General features: G+C 42.3%; 1 pseudogene; it reads right to left on the bottom strand.

Annotated features, from left to right (window-relative positions):
• Nucleotides 1-21,306: 21,306 nt before the first annotated feature.
• The window catches only part of LOC104664896, a 43,861-nt pseudogene continuing 38,204 nt past the window's right edge, over nucleotides 21,307-26,963 (bottom strand).

The raw sequence follows: 26,963 nt of genomic DNA, 5'->3' as shown, positions 1-26,963 counted from the left end.
TTGGGGGGGGTGGGGGGGCCAAGAGAAAAAATCACATTTCAAACTGTCTCGTGCTAGTCACTGGAAAATTAGAAGAGAACACACTCTCCTCCCAGCCCAATCACAGCTACTAAATAACCAAGATCTCCTGCAGGTGCCTTGGCTTTGTGAGCCTGGAGTTGTTGGCTGGTACTGGGCAGCAGGCAGCAGAGCTGGTCCCATTTCTCCATGCTTTCCCCATGCTGTGGGGAACACAGGCACATTGAATAACCTTGGTCCTGGCCTGGTGCTGGCTGGGAAGCTATTTGATGTCAGGCTCATAGTGGACTTCTGAGTTGAAAAGAGAGTATGGGTCACCCAGCCCCACTTACTCATTTTACAAAGAATGAAAATGGGTCTCCATTCCAGACATGAGAGTACACATTGTAAGACTGTGCAAGCTTGCTGCACTTGTATCCGCTCAGCACACACTTACTGAGTGCCGAGTGTCTCCAGCATGAGAGGGGCTCCAGTCCCCGGGGTCCCACCCTCCACAGACAACAGCAGCACTTCGAGGGACAGAGGTGCAAAGAACGAGGTGGGGGCCCTTCTGTTGGAGAGGCAGCTAGGGAGGGTCCTTAGAAGAAGTGACAGCTGAGCTATTCTCTGAAGGGTGAAGCTGAATTACTTGAAGTTTAGGACAAAGGAGTGTCTGGGGAAGTGGAGCCTATGAGCCAAAAGCATAATGACTTGTCCAGAGAAGTGTAACAAGTTCTATATTGTTTCTATGCCAAATTTGAACAGGAATCAACAAAGGAAAGGGCAGGATCCCGGAGCCAGGGCCTTGGATTTCACCTGCTGGCAACGGGAATGTTCACTGTGATTTTTGGGGGTCAAAACATGAAAGTGTTTTCTCTTAGCTCCAATTCTCTCTGTCTCTTTCTGTCCCTCCCTCTCCCTTATCTTTAATTTTTGTATTATCCTAAGAAAACACAGATGTGTCAGACATGGGGATTAGCAGCTTGCCTCTTTCTGGATGACTTCAGGGGAGCACTTTGGCCTATGTGAGCTTATTTACAATAATTCAAGAATCTTGCAAAAAAAAAAAAAAAAAAAAGCCATGGTAGCAGAGGTTAGAAAATCTCCTAGTATTTCTTCTGATACTTTGAATTTATGATTAATATGTTTAATCTTCATCTTCTGAAAAGTCACCAGGTGCACAGTGAGACTATAAAGGGGTTCTGTTTCTGTGGTTTGTGTCTTCAACAGTCGGTGGTTTTGCAGCAACAGCATTGCATGTGGGTTTTAGGCTGATGATGCTCAACACTGGACAATTCTCTTCACCTGCCTGGGCCCCACTGCTCACCCTTCCATACAGTGCAGTGTCACAGCTGAGCTCTCCGAGACACTTTGCAGGATCTCAGGTTCTGAACTGTCAAGTGTCTTCTAGGTGAAGGCTTAGTCTCATTGCCTTTGTGGCTTCCTCCAGGTAACACTTGGTTTTTTGACCTAACCCTGGTATTTGTGTGACACAAGTGTGAATGTGCTCCCTGTGGCAGCGCTGAGGAAGGATTCAGTCATCACAGATGCTGAAAGGCAAATGCAGTGTGCTTTTTTCCATCATCTCCAGTCCTGTATTATTTTTACACATCAGCTCATTTGAAAAAGAAAACAAAAAAGCCTCCTGTTAGAATTCAATCCCTTCTGGAGATAATGGGTATTTTTTAAATCTTTAATTTTGTTTATAGTCCCATTTGCTCCCAGTGCCGGCCAGGATCCACTAGAGGGCAGACACACCCGTGTGTATTTGTGTGGCGCTGGCTGAGTGGTAATAAGAACAGTGCCTGCCAGGATCCACTAGGGGGCAGAGACACCGGCGTATATTTGTGTGATGCTTGCTGAGTGGTAATAAGAACAGTGTCTGCCAGCATCCACTGGAGGGCAGACACACCCACATGTATTTGTGTGACACTTGCCAAGTGGTAATAACAGTGCCTGCCAGCATCCACTAGAGGGCAGACACACCCCTGTGTATTTGTGCGGCACATGCTGAGTGGTAATAAGAACAGTGCCTGCCAGCATCCACTAGAGGGCAGAGACACTCCCGTGTATTTGTGCACCGCTTGCTGAGTCGTAATAAGAACAGTGCTTGCCAGCATCCACTAGAGGGCAGACACACCCGCATGTATTTGTGTGGTGCGTGCCAAGTGGTAATAAGAACAGTGCCTGTCAGGATCCACTAGGGGGCAGAGACAACCCTGTCTATTTGTGCAGCCCTTTCTGAGTGGTAATAAGAACAGTGCCTTCCAGCATCCACTAGAGGGCAGGCACACCCGTGTGTATTTGTGTGGCACTTACTGAGTGGTAATAAGAACAGTGCCTGCCAGGATCCACTGTAGGGCAGACACACCCGTGTGTATTTGTGTGGCACTTGCTGAGTGGTAATAAGAACAGTGCCTGCCAGGATCCACTATAGGGCAGACACACCCGTGTGTATTTGTGTGACACTTGCTGAGTGGTAATAAAAACAGACACCCTGCCCTCCTGGAGTCAACTTCCAGTGCCCAGGCCAGCAGCAGCAAGTAAGAAAACCTCGGTTTCCGTATCTGCATCAGCTACACAGTGCTCGCACACAGGAGGCATCAGCCAGTTTTCTCAGTTAAAGAGACAGAAACAAAATGTGTCCTCACTACTTTTTGAATGTACCATGTTATCTAATGTTTTAACTTAATTGAATGAATAAACTCCTTATGCATCTGGACACATGCACGGAAAATTCACAAACACAAAAACACAAAATAGAGTATTTTGCCAAAACAAAATTTCTTTGATATGTAAATTTCACTTTTTTCTATCTTTTAGTGATTTTAAAGTAATGAAATTGAGAAGTCTGTGCCTGTAAAAGACTTTTTAAAGAGCATGGTATTTCTCCATTTTGAAAAAAATGGTAAAATATCTTCTACTATAGATAGAAGTTAATTGGCTAAGAGTAATAAACAGAAGATTAAGAAATGACTTTTATCCCCTGCTATTTTGTCAAGGGCTACAGTGAATTACACACCCTGGCTTGGGTTTGCACACTACGTGCTGAAAGCCAGCAGTCATGCAGGCCATGCTCTCCCACACTTAGAAAAAAAGCCCATGAGAAAGAGCTCCATCAAGTTCACACAGAATGACCTCCAGCAAGACCTGGAAAATGCTCAATTCCACAAAATACCTGTGTCCAAATCCTTTCAGCACACAGCTCTGGCATCAGGTTCCTGTGAGGACAGACCCTGAGATGGATTTCTGGTTGGAGGCTGCTGCCAGAGGAGACAATGTGACCACAGATGGCTCATGCTGCTCCCACGCTGCAGGGACCAGTGACTTGGGGGTCCTGCTCACTGTCCTGTTGGGGAACTGCAGAGATTCACCCCAGCTGGGTGGACTCTGCTGTGTCTCCTGTCAAGAAGCTCCTCAGTTTACCTTGGTTTTTCCTTTCTAAAACTCTCTGGTGTTTTCCTCTCCAGTGGGGGCTGCATCTCACCTTAGAAGAAAAGACCTTCCAGCCGGGTGCGGTGGTTCACGCCTGGAATCCCAGCACTTTGGGAGGCCGAGGTGGGAGGATCATGAAGTCAGGAGATCGAGACCATCCTGGCTAACATGGTGAAACCCTGTCTCTACTAAAAAGATAAAAAATTAGCCTGGCGTGGTGGCGGGCACCTGTAGTCCCAGTTACTTGGAAAGCTGAGGCAGGATGTTGGCTCCCTACAAGCTCTATCTCCCGGGTTCATGCCATTCTCCTGCCTCAGCCTCCCAAGTACCTGGGACTACAGGTGCCTGCCACCACGCCCAGCTAATTTTTGGTATTTTTAGTAGAGATGGGGTTTCACCATGTTAGCCAGGATGGTCTCGATCTCCTGGCTTCTTGATCCGCCCACCTTGGCCTCCCAAAGTGCTGGGATTACTTTGAGATTGTGGACCTTAGAGCTGGTGGGAGCCCAGCCTCTTGATCCACCACGCCTGGCCCACATGTTTGTCTTCTTCTTTTGAGAAGTGCCTCTTCATGTCCTTGGCCCACTTTTGAATGGGGTTGTTTTTCTCTTATAAATTTGTTTAAGTTCCTTATAGATGCTGTATTAGACCTTTGTCAGATGCATAGTTTGTAAATATTTTCTCCTATTCTGTAAGTTGCCTGTTTACTTTGTTGGTAGTTTCTTTTGCTGTACAGAAGCTCTTTAGTTTAATTAGATCCCACTTGTCAATTTTTGCTTTCCTTGCGATTGCTTTTGGTGTCTTTGTCACGAAATCTTTGCCTGTTCTTATGTCCAGGATGGTATTGCCTAGGTTGTCTTCCAGGGTTTTTATATTTTTGGGTTTTCCACTTAAGTCTTTCATCCATCCTGAGTTGATTTTTGTGTATGGTGTAAGAAAGGGGTCCAGCCTCAATCTTCAGCATATGGCTAGCCAGTTATCCCAGCACCATTACTTGAATAGGGAGTCTTATCCCCATTGCTTGCTTTTGTCAGAAAAGCTGTGTTTCTAAGGCTTTGCCCAACATACTTTTAACTTTTGACACATCTTTTCCCCAGTCAATAGGCTCCAGGAAATGGGACAGGATTCTTGGAAATAAAGAGCTGACCCAGCCAGGTGTGGTGGCTCATGCCTGCAATCCCAGCACTTTGGGAGGCCGAGGCGGGTGGATCACGAGGTCAGGAGATTGAGACCATCCTGTGAACAGTGAAACCCCGTCTCTACTAAAAATACAAAAAATTAGCCGGGCGTGGTGGCGGACGCCTGTAGTCCCAGCTACTCGGGAGGCTGAGGCGGGAGAATGGTATGAACCCGGGAGGCGGAGCTTGCAGTGAGCGGAGATTGCGCCACTGCACTCCAGTCTGGGCCACAGGAGAGACTCCAACTCAAAAAAAAAAAAAAAAAAAGAACTGACCCTGAGACAACACAGGTGAACACAGCCAACCTGCTGCATAATAAGTAAACAAAATATGTGTCTTTCATTCAATATTAAACAATGATAGACTGAGTATGTAAGCACGTTACCATCACAGGTATGGAAGTGCCTAACTATGACTTAAATTGTAGAGCCTCAGATTTTAGATCTGGAAGAGCCATGGGTTTTAATCCATGCTGGGAGAGGCTCAAGGTTACTCTGGAGAAACACGCAGTTTGGGGAGGCTGGAGACGGAGAGGTGGGCTCCCATTCCCCAGCTCCTTCAATGAGTCTGATCTGTTTTGGAAATCAGTTTTTGGAAAATGATTCAAACAAGTCAACCTGATTCCCTATTATTTGGTCAAAGCCATCAGCCCTCAGGCTTCTTGCCACTGCAGCTCTGGGATCCCACTCTCCTCCTGCTCTCCTGCTCAGGTTGGGGCGGCCAAAGACCTACTCTTGCTGGGGAGAGAGGTTAGGGAGGGACCATTTTTTGATTATTTGAGGGTGTGGTTCAGTTGTAAACAGTGTAAGTTTTAGAATTTTGTTATTGTGATGGCGATGACCAACTGCAAAATATTTCCCATTTGCCTTGCAATAACAAAAGCATGTATTTTACGCAATTGAAGTTTTGGGATCCTACCTATTTACTTAATTAAGAATAGTGACATTTGAGCAGAGAAGAGTTTTAATTTTGCATCACAGTCAAAAGTGAAAATGAAAGGAACTGACCCATGAAGGAATAGGTATGAGCTGTTTACTTCATTCCTGCCCATCCTGGTTGATGTTCAGCTCTGGCCCTGCATCCCACTTTCAAATGTGGTGGATGCCTCACCTAGGAAAGGCCCTCCCCACGCTGGCTCCCTCTGCTCACCCGACTGTAGTTACTTCTCTTAATCCCCCATGAACGCTGTTTTCTAAGTTGGGTGTGTTTCCTGTAATAAAAAGGTTGCACCACTTATTGAGGACTTTTTGGATGCCATGCTAAGCATTTCATAGTCACGAGCTCATTGTACAAACTACCCTTTATAACACTCCTATGAATTTATATTCCCATACGAATTGATCTGAGGAAGTGGCATGCTGGAGAAATTAAGTAATTAAATGACAGCATACAGTTAATTACTGAGAGGATTTGGGTTTGGACCTGGATCTGTAATTCAAACACTCATGTCTATTATCACAAGTGTTGCCATATCATTTGCATTAGGATTTTGAATCTCTGCTGGCCGGCCTGGGAAGGCACATTGTAACCAATAAGAGGTAAATGCCACATTTAGTTCTGCACACAGTGCAGAACCACTGCACTGCCTCTCAGAGAATGCCAGGCGCTCCTGTGTTTGTCTCAGTGTCTCCAGCTTGAATGGCTTCACCCCTGGCTCTCAGCAACGCTCCTCCTCTCTCCTGCATGGATCACCTGTTCCTGGAATTCCTTTCTCCCATTTCTTAGGTTGCCACTTTACTGTAGCTTCCTGATCTAAGGTAAAGCTTTGATGGTGTGCATGTCCCAAAATGCCTGTGCACTATTCTCACACTGGGTTGACGGTTTAGTTGGGTTTAAAATATATATATTTCTCTCAGAATGTGTAGGCCAAATTTCATTTTCTTATTATATCTAGAATTTCAGTGAAAAACTTCAGTGCCATTTTCGTTCTTGATTCTTTGCAGGTGATCTTTTTCTTTCATCTTTCTGGAAGCTTTTCAGATCTTTATCTCTGATGTTATCAAATTTCACAATAATGTGTTTTGATGTAGAAGAACTTTGAAATTCATTTTGAGGGGAACTCAATAGATCTTTTAAATCTGAAAATCATAAACTTTATTTCTGGAAAATGTTCTTGATTTTTAAGTTGAGATATAATTCACATACTACATTTTACTCATGTAAAGTGTTCAATTTAGCACTTTCTGGAAGTAGCACAGACTTCACCACTATTTAATTCTAACATATTTTCAGCACCCAAGAAAGAAACTGCATTTTCCATTTTTTCCTCCTCCAACCTCTGGCAATCATTCCTTTTTGAGGCTGAGTAATATTCCATTGTGTGGAAATACTTCATGTTATTTATTCGCTCATCAGTTGGTGGACGTTTGGGTTGTTTCTACTTTTTGGCTATGATGGATAATGCTGCTGTACAAGTGTTTGTGTGGACATATGTTTTTAATTCTCTTCAGTATGAAGACTTGAATAGAATTGATGGATCAAAGAATAATTCTATGTCTTACTTTTTGAGGAACTGCCAGATTGTTTTCCAAAGCAGCTGTACCATTTAAATCCCATTGATTTCTTTTCTGACATTTTTATTCTTTCCGTCTGCTTTTTTTTCTTTTTGTGAAATTCTATTTTAAACTCTGAAGATGAATCAGGAAAATCAACGCAGCTTCTTCAACAAACAAATTACAAGAAAATGATATACAGGAGATACAGGGGAAATGTATAAATTATATAGACTTAAAAACACATCAGCTAATCACAATGTATGAATTTTATTTGGGAATATAGACGGAACAGAATCGCCCATGTGTTTCTGGTTGTTCTGAAGGGTTATAGATATACAGGGGTTTGTTATATTCATTCTTTATTTACATATATGTTTAAAATTCTCCATATAAGTGTTTTAAAAATTCCATTGGAAGCCTTATGTCTTAAAATGTACTCAGAATTTGTTTTAATCAGGGATGTTAAGACCTGCAGACATGGAAGTGACTGTCCCATTCATACTCACAGATCCCTAGAAATAGGAGGCACAGGGACGCCCCAGGCAGAGGCAGGAGAGGGGAAAGCATGGGCAGGATCCTCTGCTGTGGTCTCTGTGGGACAGCAAGGGCAGGCAGGGCAGGCAGGCTTAGGCTGTCCAGCGTTAATAGCTTCAGCAGGCTCTGGGGCATAGGGGCCATTTCTAGTTGCCTAATACCTTACCCTGTGGTGATTAAGGAAGGGCGATATTGTCTCCTATAGTATCAGAGCCAGATAAAGTAGGTGGTTAGGGGTATGGGTTCTGAATTGGTAGTTTAACTGGCTGGCCCTGGGAAAGGCAATCTTTTCCCAGTAAACACCAGATGCTAGAGCGTCAAGAAAACAGAAAACAAGAAAATATAATTAATGCATTCTGTGTGCACAGATGGAGTCTTCTTTTGCTTCCCCAAAGGAAGAGTCCACAGGAGCGTGGCACTCCTGGACCTGAGGAAACCCTGAAAATGTTGGTATCTGCAGATCCTCTCCAAAAAGAGGTCGCCAATCTCCTAAGACTGCAAGCTGACCCCAGCATTCTGGGAGCCTAGAGGGAGAAAGAGTCTGCAGATCTCCCTGCTCAGTAAATTGGCTTTCACTAAATACTGTCTTTGCATAAGCAGCATTATCCAGTGTCCTGGAGCTTAGAAAAGTTCTGTTTCAATACCTGAAGAAAGTAAATTGTGTCTTTTTCCGATATCAGGGAGGAGCATTTGACTGCCAGTGTGGACTGAGGGGTCTTGGGATCACAGTCTTCCCAATGTGCTTTGAACTGGCCCTCTGTGTCTGCCTCACCATCTCTTCAGCTTACCTAGACACTTGGGAACCCTAACACAAGCCCTTCTAGGAGTCTGTGGTGTGGTTTGGCTGCCTCTGTAGGCATCTCTTGGGGTTAAACATTTTCCACTCTGCTAAGTCAGTGCCATCTGTTCTTCAGCTTCATCTTCAGAAGACCCTGAGCCCTTCCCCACCCTCCTTGCCCCACCCTCCACACCAACTGCGTGGCGCCCTTGAGGCCATAGGGTTGCTGCCATAGGATTTTTGTATTGAGTGCTCTCATTCCAAGCAACTGTGAGAGATTTCTATGGCAGGGCCTCCGGGTTCCTGTCAAATTAAAGTGTAGTTGAGTGTTGGGTGTTATTCAAGAAGTATCCCCTTTCTCCTTCCTAACAGAGCCCTGAATTATTCAGTCACGTGGTTTGAAACATGAGGTGGGTCCTGGTTGACTTAACCAGCACTGTCTCACCCTGTGTCACAGTTATTGGTTCCAAGGTGGGTGCATAACTGAGGCTCATGCCAGGTGCCACATAGCACTCCCTTGGTCCCCCTAATGGACTTGGGGATGGGCAAGGGTCTGAGTTGTTCCAATTAGAGTCAAATACAAGTTGTGCTAGGTTGTTAGGAACAAGAGTGTGCTTGTTCATGCTCCCTCTTTGGTGAAGAATGCAACCTCAGAAATTGTTCCTGGAGATTTTGCCACACGCAGAATGATTCTGACTTCACTGAAGGCAGAGCAGAAAATTGGGAAGAGACTGAGTCCTGGTAGCATCCATGAGCTTCTGTGCTCAGATTCACCCTGAAGCCTGGCCTGCTTCTGAACTACCCACCAGAGTCAATACATTCCCTTGTATTTAAAGTCAAATTGAGCTGGATTTTTAGTTACTTGCACCTGCAGGTGTTCTGTGACGCTGGTACTGTGAGTTTGCATCTGAGAATATTTACAGAGTTTCTCTCATGGTTGAGTCAATCATTTCAAGGATGCTCTGAGGGTAAAAAGAATGATCAATTGTGAAGCAGTGAATTGTGCTGCCAGGAACAATTCATTGGACAATAGAAAGCCTCATTTCCTGGGCAGTAGAAAGTTTCATTGTACATAAATTACATATCTTGTTTCTGTCTCAACCTCTTATTTTTTCATATGCAAAGGAGGTAAGGAAATCCAAATAAGTCCAGCAGCTAATAGGCCTCTCAGATATGATCCAAAACAGAATTGAATTATGTAAGCCTTGTTAAAATTCATCATCATCATCATTCATATTTCTGAATATTTAAATTAGAAATTCTGAAAAAGTAGTTTGTTTCCGAGGTAGTTTGTATGTATGTAGGTATTTTTTCAGGATCAAAAGTTTATTTTTTATTATCTAATTGAGTTTAATTTACATATAATAACATTTAGTAATTTTAAGTGTACAAATCAATGCATTTTGACAAATATACATATTGTCATGTACACAACACTACCATTAAAATACATTTCATTACCCCCAAAATTCCCTTGCATGCTGCTGTAGTCAGTGACCCCTGCCCCACACCACAGCTCCCGGTAGTTGCTTTCTTTCACTCTAGTTTTGTCTGTCTTAGAATATGATACAGGCCACGTGCAATGACTCAAGTCTGTAATCCTAGCACTAGATTGAGAAGGGGCGATCACTTGAGCCCAGGAACTTGAGACCAGCCTGGGCAACATGGCAAAACCCCATCTCTAAAAAAATAAAAAAATATTCACACACACACAAATTAGCCAGGTGTGGTGGCACACCCCTTTGGTCCCAACCTCTTTGGTCCCAGATACTCAGGAGGCTGAAGAATCACCTGAGCCTGGGAGGTCAAGGCTGCGGTGATCTGTGATCACATCACTGCACTCCAGCCTTGGTGATAGAGTGAGATGTTATCTCAAAAAAGAAGTATTTGATATAAATGGAATCATATAGAATATTCTCTCATACCTAGTTTCTTTCATGTATTCTAATGCCTTTGAGATATGTCCATGTGGTTTCCAGGGTATATGTCATTCTTATGTTGGGCAGTAACCATTGTAGGAATATATTACAGCTTATCTATTCTTCAGTGATAGGCTATTTTAAAAATATTTGGCTATTAAGAAGAAAGTTGTTATGAATACTTATATTCAGGCCTTTGTGTCAACAGATTTTCACTTCTCTTGGTTGAAAACATAGGAGGAATTATTATTTTTTTAAGTTATGGATTTTTAAATGATTGTCAGTTGTCAGTTACTTTAAAAAAATGTAAATTCTTAAATTTAAAAGTTTAGGATGTCTGACTACCCTGACAAAAAAACAAGCAATGGGGAAAGGATTTCCTGTTTAATAAATGGTGTTGGGAAAACTGGCTAGCCATATGCAAAAAACTGAAACCAGACCCCTTCCTTACACCTTATACAAAAATTAACTCAAGATGGATTAAAGACTTAAACATAAGACCTAAAACCATAAAAACCCTAGAAGAAAACCTAGGCAATATCATTCAGGACATAGGCGTGGCCAAAGACTTCATGACTAAAACGCCAAAAGCAATGACAACAAAAGCCAAAATTTACAAATGGGATCTAATTAAACTAAAGAGCTTCTGCATAGCAAAAGAAACTCTCATCAGAGTGAACAGGCAACCTACAGAATGGGAGAAAATGTTTGCAATCTATCCATCAGACAAAGGGCTAATATCCAGAATCTACAAGGAACTTAAACAAATTTACAAGGAGAAAAAAAAAAACCATCAAGAAGTGGGTGAAGGATATGAACAGACACTTCTCAAAAGAAGACATTTATGTGGCCAACAAAGATATGAACAAAAGCTCATCATTACTGGTCATTAGAGAAATGCAAATCAAAACCACAATGAGATACCAACTCATGCTAGTTAGAATGGTGATCATTAAAGTCAGGAAACAACAGATGCTGGAGAGGATGTGGAGAAATAGGAACGCTTTTACACTGTTGGTGAGAGTGTAAATTAGTTCAACCATTGTGGAAGACAGTGTGGCAATTCCTCAAGGATCTAGAACCAGAAATACCATTTGATCCAGCAATCGCATTACTGGGTATATACCCAAAGGATTATAAATCATTCTACTATAAAGACACATGCGCACGTATGTTTACTGCAGCACTATTCACAATAGCAAAGTCTGGGAACCAACCCAAATGCCCATCAATGATAGACTGAATAAAGAAAATGTGGCACATAAACATCATGGAATACGATGCAGTCATAAAAAAGGATGAGTTCATGTCCTTTGTAGGGACATGATGAAGCTGGAAACCATCATTCTTGGCAAACTAACACAGGAACAGAAAAGCAAACACCACATGTTCTCACTCATAAGTGGGAGTTGAACAATGAGAACACATGGACACAGGGAGGGGAACATCACACACGGGGGCCTGTCGCAGGGTCGGGGCCTAGGGGAAGCACGGCATTAGGAGAAATACCTAACAGAGATGACGGGTTGACAGGTGCAGCAAACCACCATGGCACGTGTATACCTGTGTAACAAACCTGCATGTTCTGCTCATGTATCCCAGAACGTAAAGTATAAAAAAGAAAATAAAAGTCACAGGATGTTTGTGATAGTATCTATTACACTGATGTTGACATCACACATGGCTGACTATTTGGAGACTGCAAGTGAAATTTCTTGCAGTTCTCAGTGCCAGGAAAATATGTATTTCTGGATAAAAACTCAAAAATTTTAGAAAAACATCCAAGTTTCATAGTCTAGAGCTCTAACACTGGAATCTTCCAAATTTAAGGATTAATGATTTACTTAAATCTAAAAATAGTAGGTTGCAGATGTATTTAAACAGTGTGCCTAGGTAGTATGTTTATATATTAAGATTATGGTCTTCTAAAGTTTATTAATTCTAATATAATCTTTATTGTTTCATGTAGACATATCTTCCTGATTCCCAGGATAATTTAAACAATTCTAAGCAACTATTGACTTAGTTCTAGATTGGGATATCTATTTATGCATTTGAAGCTTTAGATACGTATTTCAAATCAGAAATGTGTGCTGGTCATGGAAAGTTGTGACTTAGAGACTCGGGTAAGTTTTTTTTCATGTGAACATACTGCTTCCAATTGTTGTTATGCCCAGAGCAGACAATTAATAAATACCTTTGGAACTGAATGAGTGATTAACGGTAAATATCACAATACATCTTCTTAGTGGGCATGATAATTAGACATATTTAGTCCTTGCTGTGACCAAAGAAAGGAATTCTTTTCATTAAATGTTTAATGTCTCACCCTGTTCATCCAGCTGGAGTTACCGATTCAGTTTGATGTGAATTCAGTCTTATAAAAGACCCATCATTATAACCTGCACTTATGCTTCCTATAGTATTGGAACTTCCAACTTGTATACAAAATAGATAATGCTTCATATTCTTAAAAACCACAAGAAATCTCCCTTTATTCATAATAAACACAGAATTAGGTATTCTGTTAAACTGAACAATAGAACTCACTGGGAGTGACCGCATAAACTATATCACGAATTGTCCAAGTGTCTGGAAAGGTCAGTGGGCCATTTCGCTCCACGCTGTGCCATGAGCCAACCACGAGAGTTGTCAGTGACTCACTGCGTGGGTCACCCAGGGCACGTGGTGCTGAGGCTGTCAAAGAGCAAGACGGGGCTGCATCTAAACTCAGGCCTCTGCTAAGTGTCCAAACTCGGGCAAGATGCTAAAGACTTTAGAGACGTTTCCTTTTCTATGATTGGGGTTATAACACTCGCCCTATAGCGAACCTATAACACAGGTTCTTGTGTGCGTTGACAAGGCCGGCACGTGACACACCAGGGGCAGAGCTGGACGGGAACCTTCTTCCTCAGACATCAGGGTCCTCATGAGCATCAACAAAATAAAGAGAGCAGGAGAGCAGGAGAGCAGGAGAGCAGGAGAGTTGGGGAGCAGGGGAGCAGCGGAACAGGGGAGCAGGGCATCTCCAGCTGTGTCGGGACTGCAGCAGGGACTCAGCAACAATCAGTCTCTTTCTCTTGTTTCATCCAAATCATGTATTTAAAAAAATAGTGGGGTTATCATGGATGTTTATATTGATTCCTGGGATCAGACAAATATACCTTTCCTTGTCATGCTGTTTTCTCTTCCCAGATGGTTTGAAGAGCTTCGTTTTGGACTTGATATTCTTGGAGTGCATTTTTTTTTCTTTTTTCTTTTTTTTTTGAGACGGAGTCTTGCTCTGTCGCCCAGGCTGGAGTGCAGTGGCCAGATCTCAGCTCACTGCAAGCTCCGCCTCCCGGGTTCACACCATTCTCCTGCCTCAGCCTCCAGAGTAGCTGGGACCACAGGCGCCCGCCACCTCGCCCAGCTAATTTTTTGTATTTTTAGTAGAGACGGGGTTTCACCGTGTTAGCCAGGATGGTCTCGATCTCCTGACCTCGTGATCCGCCCGTCTCGGCCTCCCAAAGTGCTGGAATTACAGGCTTGAGCCACTGTGCCCGGCCGCATTTTTTTTTCTAATTAGTTCAGTCTTGACCCTGAGCCATCACCCCTCCAGAGTGGCAGGACATTCCACTCCACCATTGTTGGGGTGCCACAATTTCACTACTAATCAAAGGCTCCTTGGTTGCTGAAAAGTGAGAGACGTACCTCTAATAATCAGTCTAGATTGCCACTGCTCACTTCCTCATTTTCCAATTCCACAGGGGCCCCCCAAAGCCCGGAAGGTCTCATTTTGGGCGTCTTATAGACCATGGGAACCAGGAAACATTGGGAACCCTAGGGCCAGCACCCACCTCATTTGCACCCTGTCTCTGTTTCCATCACCCTCTAGGTATTGCCACAGAGCAATGTTGGGACCCACTGGAGATCTGACTGCTCCCAGCCTGGGAAACTGCCTTCTCTCCCTCCACTGATATCATATTTCTACTTTCCACCCCACAGAAATCCTTGAACGAATCACAAAAGGGATTGGTAGTTACCTGGTGTGAAGCAGAGCTGAGCCAAAGGATGAAGCAATATTGCAATGGACTCTGTCATTGATATCACTAGTTCGCAAATCTGTTACCACTATGGTCAAATTTTTATATTCACTTTAAAATTATAACTCTTTCTGCTCATTGTATTCAAGGCAACATCTACTCTAAAATATACTCAGGCATTAATTTATGCTTTTCTGTTTACAAATGAGAATTCATAAGCAAATTGAGGTAGCAATTACATTTTTTTAAACTGAAGGCAAAACAGAAGACACATACGCATACATCAGTGAAACAAAACAGAGAGCCCAGAGACAGACTGAAATACAGCCAGCTGATCTCTGACAAAGGAGCAAAGGCAACTCAATGGAGAGAGGAGAGTCTTTTTAACAAATGGTGCTGGAACAAATGGACATCCATGTGCAAAGAAAAAAAAAAGAATCTATAAACAGACCTTACACCTTTTACAAAAGTTAATGCAAAGTAGATATTAGATCAATCTATGAAATGCAAAATTTTCAAACTCCTAGAAGATAACATAAGGAAAAACTCTAGATAACCTCGGATTTGCTGATTCTTTTAGATAGAACACCAAAAGCATTATCCACGAAGAAAAATATTGGGAAGTTGAACTTTAACATAAAAAAACTTTAGTTTTGTGAAAGATACTGTTAAGAGAATAAAAAGACAAACCAGAGACTGTGAGAAAATATTTGCAAAATATATCTAAGGATTCATAGTCTGAAATATGAAAAGAACTCTTAAAACTCAATAAGAAAACAAACAACCCAATTAAAAATGGGCAAAAGCTGAACAGATATGCAGATGGAAATTAAGTATATGAAAAGATGCTCTGTATAATATGTTATTAGGAATTGCCAATTAAGACAACAGTAAGATACCACTACATACCTATTAGAATGGCCAAAATCCACAAGACCAAAAACACCAAATGCTGGTGAGGATGTGGAGCAACAGAAACTCGCATTCATTGCTGTGGGCATTATGTGACATTTTGGAAACGGGAAAATTACATAGATAGCAAAATAATCAGTGGTTGACAGGGGTTGGGGAGAGGAAAGGATGGATGGGCAGAGAGCCCTGGCTGTTTAGGGCAGTGAGACCACTGTGTGCGATTTCACAATGGTGGACCCACGACAGTGTGCAGATGCCCACACCCATTGAATGCAGACCACAAAAAGGTATTAATTACATAAACCATAAACTTTCATAATGAAATAAATGTTTTTTAAAAGATGATAGTGTTGTTCAGTTACTGTCTACTTTCTGAAATGGAGATGGTGGAGCGCTTCCATGGTTGTGAGGATAAACATAGATTAGAGAATGTAATAACTAAAATAGGTGTGTAAACATTGTTAAACTATTTTATTCTCATTTAAAAAATATGCCTTAAATATATTTGTTATGCTTTACAATTGAGCAAGTAGTGCAAACACATTAATATAATTCTCCTCTAGCTCCACTCAGAAGTCAGGACTACAGGGCTTCAGTGCAGGACTGCACGGCTCCACCTGCACCTGCAAAATGCAACAACCTCTTTCAGTGTCATTAAAATATTTCAATAGGAGGATTGAGTTTAGATTCAACCTGTGTTTTCTCCCCTGGAAAACAAAGGTTTTTATGAAACAAAGAAGGTCTTTACTGTCTTCATCCGAAATGCTGAGGCATTTGCAATGTCTGCTGTAAGTGACACCAGGCTCTCCTCTGAAATCTAGCAATGGGAAAATAGACTGTAGATTCTGCTTTCAGAAAGGGGGGAATCAGAACTAAGTCAAAATGCCATGTCCTCATTCATAAACATCTTATTTTACAAATTCCACAGGTTTAGTTATTTTCGGATTAATATGGGCCTATTTTAAAGTGCATTTATTAATTTAGCATGAATTGTTCAAATGCATTCTGGATCCTGAGCTGACATCCAACAATGCTGTGTGTGCGCCTGTGTGAGTCACCAGCACTGATGAGCCTCAGGTTATTGTATTTATAAAATGAAGGGGCTTAGGCTTGCTCTGATTTTTTTTAAAACCTTTTTTTTTTTTTTTTTTTTTTTTTGAGACGGAGTCTCGCTCTGTCACCCAGGCTAGAGTGCTGTGGCCGGATCTCAGCTCACTGCAAGCTCCGCCTCCTGGGTTCATGCCATTCTCCTGCCTCAGCCTCCCAGGTAGCTGGGACTACAGGCGCCGCCACCTCGCCCGGCTAGTTTTTTTGTAGTTTTTAGTAGAGACGGGGTTTCACCGTGTTAGCCAGGGTGGTCTCGATCTCCCGACCTCGTGATCCGCCCGTCTTGGCCTCCCAAAGTGCTGGGATTACAGGCTTGAGCCACCGCGCCCGGCCTAAAAACCATTCTTAACAGTAAAAACTGTTTTTCTTGCTACATAAAAATGTACAGGAAAAACTCAAACATTACCAATGATAAATTATAATTTTATTAATATAAATATTTCTGTGAGCTCAATTTATATGACTTAATTATTATAAAAGAAATAAGCAAGGCCAGGCGCGGTGGCTCAAGCCTGTACTCCCAGCACTTTGGGAGGCCAAGACGGGCGGATCACGAGGTCAGGAGATCGAGACCATCCTGGCTAACACGGTGAAACCCCGTCTCTACTAAAAAAATACAAAAAAACCAGCCGGAAAGGTGGCGGGCGCCTGTAGTCCCAGCTACTCAGGAGGCTGAGGTAGGAGGATGGCGTGAACCCGGGAGGTGGAGCTTGCCATGAGCAGAGATGGGGCCACTGCACTCCAGCCTGGGCGACAGAGCGAGACTCCATCTCAAAAAAAACAAGAAATAAGCAATATGAGGTGGCCATTACCATCCTTTCCTATTTTATTTTGTTGCTATTGATTTATTTTATATGCTATTGATAAATCTTGCTGTATACAGAAAAGTAGTTTCAAAGAATAATAATTTTTTAAAAATCTTGACTTGTAATTTCAAGAAGCTTTCAAAAAATTCTTGCAATTACTTTTTAAAGATTCTAGAACAGTTTTCTATGTCTTAAAGCTACATAACTACAAAGAGCTAACTCTTCTCACATTCTGTATTATAAATATGTAAGTCAGAAAAGGAACAGACAAAATCATAAAAACACATGCATGAACAAATGGGCCTTGGCTCACATTTACTTGGATCTGGCAATGCGCCTGGGTTATAGTACTACTTTTGTGTGTAATTTTACATGAGTGGACTGTTGTCAAAATAAAAATTGTCTACAATCTCTATTCAGTGGTATATTTGCACAAATGGTAAACATATACATAGAGACAATGGGAGAAATTTATTTCATGGCTTACAAGAAGACAGGCTAAGTTGAGACATTTAATTGTTTCATTAATGCTACCTTTTATGATGCACTTGTATGGGCATGGTATTTAAATGTATTATTAAAACTTTTAAATGCTCAATGTTACAGATGGAATTATTAGAGAAAATACTAACTTATATCCTCTTTGTGTGTGCTTTGGAGGCACCAGGAAATAATAAAGCAGCCCTTTTCCCATCTATTTCCTGAAGGCCAAGCTGTGCTTTTGCAGATTAGGTCTTTCTGTAACACATACACACACACACACACACACACACACACACACACACACACACACACACACACTATAGCCTTTAGGGGTTTAAAGGAGGAAAAGAGAATTTGCCTGGATAACTCTCACCTAGGTATTTTCTAGGGAGATCTAGAATCATCTAAGGGTTAAGTTAAGCTGGACTAGCCAATGTGAAAATAAAATGAGGATGCCGGGGAGATGTTCCCAGAACAGTAGCATTCCTAATGGGCTAGGCCCTAGTCACATGCAGTTCCCCAGATGTGGTTGGTGTGGCCAAGATTCCGGCATGTGACGGCTGCCTTCCTGGCATTTCTTGTGCTGTGAGGAGCATCCCCTCCCTAGTGCCGGGGCAGTTTTCCTCTCACCCCCTTCAGAGTAAAGGGCCAGCAGTCAGCAGTCACAGGAAAAGTAGTGAGACAGGAACGTGAGGAGCACGAAGTACCACCATCCCAGCCTCCAGTGTCTGGCACAGAATATGACGAGGAACTTCCGTGAACTGGAATCTTCCACATCGCGATACATGGGAGTTTCTGCTAGATATAATTTGGCTTATAAAAAGAAAGAAATATCGCCTTCTTGCATGTAAATATTGTAGAAGAGTTAATGATTGTAACCTGGATGTTTTACATTCTGAGATGCTATTAAATCAATATCCATCACAAAACTATTGATAATTTTTTAGAAGAACAGAAGAGATCTCATAATATGAAATGCAGTGGATCAATTGTAAGATGCAGGCTAACTCCAGAATAAGTAAAACATGGAAAAAAAATCTGTCTTAGAATGGAAAAATACAGTGGTGAAACTGTTTTTAACTAGAATTTAAATGCAACATTTGAGGATATGGAGCCTGCAACTCATTTTGAAAACTACTGGCTCAGATGACCTCAGCGATAGGAAACCTCTGAAAGATCATTAATCTAATCATAATTTTCTGTGCCTTTGCCTGAGAGTCTAATTGAAAGTGGTGCAGTTTTTACAGAAGAGGAATAACGTGTCCCAAGCTGGGAACCCTTCACAGGTCACCATTCGGGAGGTGCTTCACTGTGGAGTTTTGGTCAGCAGAGGGCTCCAGGGACTGCTGGGGAAGGCCAGGACATGGAAGAGGGCCTAGAGCCAGGGTTACCTGGGAGAGAGTGGACCCATTTTGCCAAGCACCTGAGGACCATGCCATACAGGACCCTCTCAAAATCACTCGTACACTATGTGGGAATAAAGGATAAGAGAAATTAATGTGTACTTAGCATGTGAGAGCCGAAATTCAGTCAGCCTCAACAAAGAAATCCATACAGAAGGACGAAGTGCACGTTGTGAGACAAAGAACACCCAATTATAAGATAGAAAACCTCAGTTCTGGAAAATTCCTGAACCTGTTTGCCCATCCATGAAAGAAGAATAGTGATACTACCTTCTCCACCTTTTTTCTAACAGAACTGCACATTTCTTTCGGGCCCACAGCTAAGTGTTTAATAGGAATAATGTGACAAATATAAGGTCACTGCTGTTGCACAAAAGGTTCAAGAAAACTGAGAAAGATCTAAAAATGCCTAAAGGAATGATTTTTCAAAGTACAACATCTTAATTTACATAGAGAGAAATAATTTTGTCTCAAAGATTTGGCCACATCGTAAATGCAGCACTGAAGAGTACTTAAGCTATTTCTTCAAAGAAAATATATCAAAATTAAATCTGTACTTTTTGAGTGTGAATTATAATACACAAACCTGGTGCAATATATTTAAAACAAAGCAGAGATTAATTAATTAATTAATGGTTCCCCCATCACCCTTTTCAAAAAACTCAGTAACTTAGTGCCTTAAGATGTTCAAATTGTCCCCAAAAGTTGAGATACTAGATATTTTAAAAACCCTTTCTCAAGCTTTGTTATTCTAGCTTCAGTTGGAAGAAGAAGCTTCAAACTTAAAGATGGTAGACCGAATACTGACCCAGTTGTTTCCTTTCCCTCCCAAGAAACCATGATGGTTATCCATCATGTAGAGAGAGCAGCAGAGACAAAAAAGTGATTTGATGACCTTGCAGCCTTGAGAAGGAGCGTCATCTGTGGACCTTCCTGGGGGTGAGGGGTGGAGAAGTGAGGCAGGCATCAGAAAACAGGAGAGTTGATTAAAATCTGTACATTGACAGTCAACCCTTATTATCCTCCCTCACCGATGCCTGCACCCACCCCACCCCCCCCGCCACCTCAGGTAACCAGTGAGTAGAACACCAACAACCAATAGCAAGCACCTGCCTTCCAGAGAGGAGAGAAGTTTTTCTCCAGAGAAAGGAAACATCTAGACCAAAGACATCACTTACTAACATGTGGAAACCCTATCGACTCGCGGGAAAAAAACCTCTAGATGAGCCTTTTACTAATGATAACAGACTCCTTTCTTCCTCTTCCTGTTTCACTATTAAATGTGAACAATGAAGAATCACCAGACATTTAAGGGAAACCAATCCCAATGGGAAAAAAGACCAAACCGGCAGGTGGAGTGATTGTTGAGAAACTAATGTTGTAGCAAAATAAGAAATAAGAGTATTATATCGTCATTCACTTAGTGGCACTGTCTGGGGTTTCACTATACAAATATATCACTTTGATATAGTTTTTTCTTGTTGTTTTTGTTTTTGTTTCTTGGCAGAGTCTCACTCTGTTGCCCAGACTGGAGTACAGTGATGCAATCTCAGCTCACTGCAACCTTTGTCTCCCAGGTTCAAGTGGTTCTCCCGCCAATTTTTGTATTTTAAGTAGAAACAGGATTTCACCACGTTGGCCAGGCTGGTCTCAACCTCCTGATCTCAGGTGATCTGCCCACCTTGACCTCCCAAAGTGCTGGCACTACAGGCCTGAGCCACCATGCCTGGCCTGATAGAGTTTTAACTATTAGAAGAAACCATAAGAAGCTACCATTCCAATAGATCAAACATCAGCAACATCTTAAAATATCAGCAATTTCACACGTTCAAGATTTTTTTTTTTTTAAAAAGAGGGAACAGAATTGATTCAATTTCTAGGCCAGCAACCAAGGAAAAAGCAAGGAATGAAAGATTTTATCATCGCATAATAATGGCAAGATCTTACATTTCTGTTGAGCTTTAAAGATTACAGTCCAGGCACGGTGGCTCACATCTGTAATTCCAGCACTTTCGGAGGCCGAGTCGGGTGAATCACAAGGTCAGGAGTTCAAGACCAGCCTGGTCAATATGGTGAAACCCCATCTCTACTAAAAACACAAAAATTAGCCAAGCGTAGTGGCAGGCACCTATAGTTCCAGCTACTCGGGAGGTTGAGACGGGAAAATCGCTGGAACCCAGGAGGCGAAGGTTGCAGTGAGCCAAGGTCATGCCACTGAACTCCAGCCTGGGTGACAGAGCGAGACTCAGTCTCAAACAAACAAACAACAACAACAAAGATTACAAAACACATCAATATACATTGTCTTGTTTGATCTTTAAACAATCCTATAATTGTAATTAATATATCAAAAAATTGTAACTCTTGAGAAATCCAGGATGACATAAATGAAACCTAAACACAGCTTTAATTTGCCAAGTAATGGGTGGAGAAGGGATCGGAAGTCGGACTGACTGACCCCACATCCTCTCCTTCCATGACGTAAAAGAAGTCACCCAGGATGAAAGCTTGGGAAGGACCTGAGATAAAGGCAGTGGGAAAAGAACAGTGTCAAGGATGAACTATAAACAGAAGTAAAAGAAGGAACACCTTAAATACAAAAATATATGTCCACAGAGCTGGGAGTTGTATGAAGCCGTGTAATTAGAGAACATCATGTTGACAGCAGACTCTTGACCTAGGGGAAAACATTCACGACACTGACTCCAAGAAGGATAAACTTGAAGGATTCCAGATGTGAGGCAGTCAAACCCTCACTTGGAAGCACTGTACAAATGTTCATGTTAAGAACTGAAATGAATTTATACCCACATAAAACTACATGTAGGGATAGGCTTACTTTGTAAGATGTTTCTGGCACAACACAAACACAGGCCAGCCTGTCACCTGGGCAGCTGGAGGGTTAGCCTGGACAGGGCGATGACAGTCTCCCCCGAACCCTTCCTTCTCGTCCGTGACTGAATCCTATTCACATGCTACAAGGACCATGCGCTTGTGGAATCCAACTCAGCTCCCTTTAGAACCAAAGGATGCCTCTGTGACACATGCAGAAATGACTTCCTTTTCATTTTCGTTCAGTTTGTAGGAAGAGAACAGCTGCAAGAGAGAGAAAGAAAATGTACACAGTGGCTCGGTGGAGACGGCACCTGAAGAACAACTTTCATATTTAGCCCCAACAGTTTATAAACATTCATGCAGTAATTAAAGATATTCCCCAAAACCAGGAAACACAATTGAGTCAGTTTCTGTTAGTGAGCATCACACTGCGACCCTGGGTCCAGATGTCCTTGGAAAAGATCAGAGACATAACACAATTGAGTCAGCTTATGTTAGTGAGCATCACGCTGCAACCCTGGGGTCAGATGTCCCTGGAAAAGGTCAGAGACAAAACACATCACGGCCTCTGTTTATGCAGCTTACTGAAGTTTACACAGAATCCCCGTGCCCTCCCTGTGTTTAAGCCTTCTATGCAAATGACAGAGACTCTCACTAGAGAAGGAGTAGTAGATTCTTGTCCAGTTCCGTGAGTCAACACCTGCATTGTCTCACTCTCCATGTTGACGGCTGCAGAGGACTTTCCATTCTCGGCCCCCAATGCCTCCAGAAACACCATTTTTACATTGCCGTAGCTAATGTTAACACCTCCTAGAATAAAGGGGGAGTCACCACCGAGTGTCAGTTCTGGTTCAGACTCTGGAGTGAGAGCATTATTCTTTTTGCATATAATGCGGTGACTCCACATTGCACCAGTGGCTTGGTCAAAAAAGACAAAATTTCTGAGGAATTAGTGTTGATTATTTTTAGATATCATAACCTTGGCTTTATTGACACCTTATATTAAACAGATCTCACTTGCCAAATGCCACAGGATGCAGGCCGACAGACAGGCTCTGGGGGCTCTTGTGAGCTGGAACTGCCATATAAGCAAAACCACAAAAGAGAGAGAACACTGCCCACGTCCAACACAGCATAGCCACCCTGAAAGCCTCACCCTTTCTTTTAGAAATGTGTTTAGATTTTATACGCTTTTGCTAGATTTTGTTATGTAAGCTTTAGGTACTGAAAGGCCTTAAAGATTTTTAAATGTTAAGTAAAATGTTCACGAGTATAGTTTTTATATATATATAAAAAACAAACCTCTCATAAACTTTATTTTCTTTAAAAACAAGGCCCTGGCTGGGTGCGGTGGCTCACGCCTGTAATCCCTGCGCTTTGGGAGGCTGGGTTGGGGAAATCACAAGGTCAGGAGTTTGAGACCAGCCTGGCAAACATGGTGAAACCCTGTTGCTACTAAAAATACAAAAAATTAGCTGGGCATAGTGGCAGGCACCTGTAATTTCAGCTACTTTGGAGGCTGAGGCAGGAGAATCACTTGAACTCGGGAGATGGAGGTTGCAGTGAGCTGAGATCGCGCCACAGCACTTTAGCCTGGGTGACAGAGTGAGACTCCATCTCAAAACAAAAAACAAGACCCTTATACAAATTACCCTTGGAACTTTTATTTAGAATTTAAGGTTATTTGGGGCTTAGTGTCATGTAAACAAAGTTCTCCCAATTGCTAGGGTCCACTTGGGGTGCTGCATTCCTGTAAGCCATGATCATGCCAGGTTTTGTCAGTGATTGGAAAAACAGACCCTTCTCCATCTGGGAGCTCAAATGCCAAGGGTGATGCAAGATCAACTTTCATTACTTTTCATTACTGAGTCACACATTCCTAAATTCGGCGTATCATAGAAAAACAGACATACCCTTAACAGTTTAACTTGACAAAGTTCTGAAATACTTCTGTTGCGACAAAACTTGTGAAAAGGCTATCTTGCTAGAGATCTCTGACTCAGAGAAGAAAGTGAAGGCTGGGCACAGTGGCTCATGCCTGTAATCCCAACACTTTGGGAGATGGAGACAGGTGGATTTCTTGATGTCAGGAGTTCGAGAGAAGCCTGGGAAATATGGTGAAACCCTGTCGCTACCAAAAATACAGAAATTAGTTGGGCATGGTAGTGTGTGCCTATAATCCCAGCTACACAAGAGGCTGAGGCAGGAGAATGGCTTGAACCCTAACCCAAAACCGAACCCGAACCAAAACCAGAACCCTAACCCTAACCCAAAACCGAAACCAAACCCTAAGTCGAATCTTAACCCCAACTCGGAACCGAATCTTAACCCTAAACTGAATCCTAAACTGAACCCTAACCCGAACACTAACCTTAACCCTAAACCTAACCCAAACCCAAACCCTAATCCTAACCCGAACCAGAACCCAAACACAAACCCTAACCCGAACCCTAACCCTAACACTAACCCTAACCCTAACCCTAACCCTAACCTGAACCATAACCCGTACCTGAACCTTAACCCTAACCCGAACCTAAACCCTAACCCGAACCCTAGCCCTAATCCGAAACCTGACTCTGACCCTGACCCAGAACCTAACCCTGACCCTAACCCTGACCTTGACCCTGAACCTGACCCTAAACCTGACCCTGACCCTAAACCTGACCCTAACCCTAACCCTAACCCTGACCCTAACCTCTGACCCTGACCCTGACCCTAACCCCTAACCCTAACCCCTAACCCTAACCCTGAGCCTAACCCCCGACCCTGACCCTGACCCTAACCCTAAACCTAACCCCTAACCCTAACCCTGAGTATTGTAATGCATGGACTGGAAAAGGACATTGGTAATTCAGAAAAACTGTTTATTGTTATTTAGCCACCATATAGACAATAAATATCATCTGTATTGCTTTGTAAATTACACGGTGAAAGAAAAAGCTACCCAAGCTGCTCAATTATAACTGCCCCATTCCCTTTTTTTCAGGCAGAAGAGATCTTGGCAATGCTTCTGAAATCCCCCTGGGTTAGTAGAACACGGGGCAGAAGGTGGTTAGGAAATGGTATCATTTAATGAGACTTCCAATGGTTCAGGTGAAATTGGATTGATCTCTACCTACTTGGTTCATGTGTCAAGTGAATAGAATCCAAAACTGCTTAAAGGAGACAGACATTCCCGACAGTTCCATTGCCCAGGCAATCTCTCAATAGAGTCCCTGGAGTGATGGACTGCTGCTGGCATACCTAAAGGACTTTGAAGTTAAAGAATATGTTTTTCTCAGAATTTCAACTCATGCCTACTTTTAAACATTGCAGGTCAAGGGAAATCATGCAATAATATAAGTCATGTACAAATTCTATATAATTAGAAAGCTATTTAAGTGTTTCTTAGAGGAGTTTATGATCCAAATTTGCCATAGAGCCATAGTTTTTTAAATTTATGAGAGTCCACAGTGATGTCAATGTATTATGTAAATGTTAGAAAGAAAAAATAAAGCAGGCAAGGCATGTAACCTACACTCCACTTCAGTTTTGTTAGAACTAAAGATTTAAACATGGTTGTTTATCATAGCTCTAGTTGGAAAATTGTAGTGAGGTATTAAAACATATATTGAGTGTCTACTATGTGCAATCCCCCAATAATTCAATGACCTTTTAATACCTAAAATAGAAGAATTATCTGCTTTTCTTTTCCCTTCTATATATGTGATGGCTCACATGCTTTTGCAGCATAAAATGACATTTAATAGCTCTTTCATTGAACTAATAACAATGTCCATTGTGTTAAACACTCCTTTTGAGCAAGCTCTGCATGTATTGCATACAGTCTTCATATTTAATGTCTTTCAAAGTGACTGAAATAAATTATGTGTTAAATGTATATTTGATGAACAAACCCATGAATGAATGGTGTCTTACAGAGTAGGCCATGTAAGGTGTGAAAAGGACCTAAAAAATCAGACCGAGTTTAAGTGCCTTTGTTCAGCATGAGCAAATCCAGATCTACCACAAGAAACAGCTAATTGTGGAACATTTTTTAGTGTATTGACTAACACTTAATGGATAATTAATTATTATTATTTTTTTTTGGAGACAAAGTCTCGCTCTGTCGCCCAGGCTGGAATGCAGTGGTGCGATCTCAGCTCACTGCAAGCTCCGCTTCCTGGGTTCACACCATTCTCCTGCCTCAGCCTCCAGAGTAGCTGGGACTACAGGCGCCGCCACCACGCCCAGCTAATTTTTTTTTTTTTTTTTGTATTTTTAGTAGAGACGGGGTTTCACCGTGTTAGCCGGGATGGTCTTGATCTCCTGACCTTGTGATCCACCCACCTCGGCCTCCCAAAGTGCTGGGATTACAGGCGTGAGCCACCGTGAATTTGTATTTTTTAGTCTGTGTTTTCATGGCGAGTCACGTTTCCTAAATTGATTGAGAATCAATTCCTTCTAACGCATGACATGAATTTCATGCTAAGTTCTTCTTTCTGTATTTTCTTGGATTGTATTTTGAAGGCTGCATTTCTGTGACCTGGAAAGCAGGGCATGCAATACTGCACACTATGATATGACAGTATTCTTTTTCTTTTTCTTTTTTTTTTTTTTTTTGAGGCGGAGTCTCGCTCTGTCGCCCAGGCTGGAGTGCAGTGGCCGGATCTCAGCTCACTGCAAGCTCCGCCTCCCGGGTATACGCCGATCTCCTGCCTCAGCCTCCCGAGCAGCTGGGACTACAGGCACCTGCCACCTCGCCTGGCTAGTTTTTTGTATTTTTTAGTAGAGACGGGGTTTCACCGTGTTAGCCAGGATGGTCTCGATCTCCTGACCTCGTGATCCGCCCGCCTCGGCCTCCCAAAGTGCTGGGATTACAGGCTTGAGCCACCGCGCCCGGCCGACAGTATTATTAACTAATAAAATAAGTGGTCATCATGGCCATATTGACCCAACAATCTCTTAAAGCAAGAAGCAACAATAGTAACAGGCATTCACTGAGAACTTTCCCAGAGTGCTGTTGAGAAAACCCACTAGAAAGAAATCACAAGGCTTTGCCATTAGTCTCTAAAGA

The sequence above is a fragment of the Rhinopithecus roxellana genome, chromosome 8 (genome assembly GCF_007565055.1).
Source record: "Rhinopithecus roxellana isolate Shanxi Qingling chromosome 8, ASM756505v1, whole genome shotgun sequence".
In the NCBI taxonomy this organism is placed as follows: domain Eukaryota; kingdom Metazoa; phylum Chordata; class Mammalia; order Primates; family Cercopithecidae; genus Rhinopithecus; species Rhinopithecus roxellana.
The sequence above is the reverse complement of the archived record's forward strand: the minus strand, read 5'-3'. Positions and strand labels throughout refer to the sequence as shown.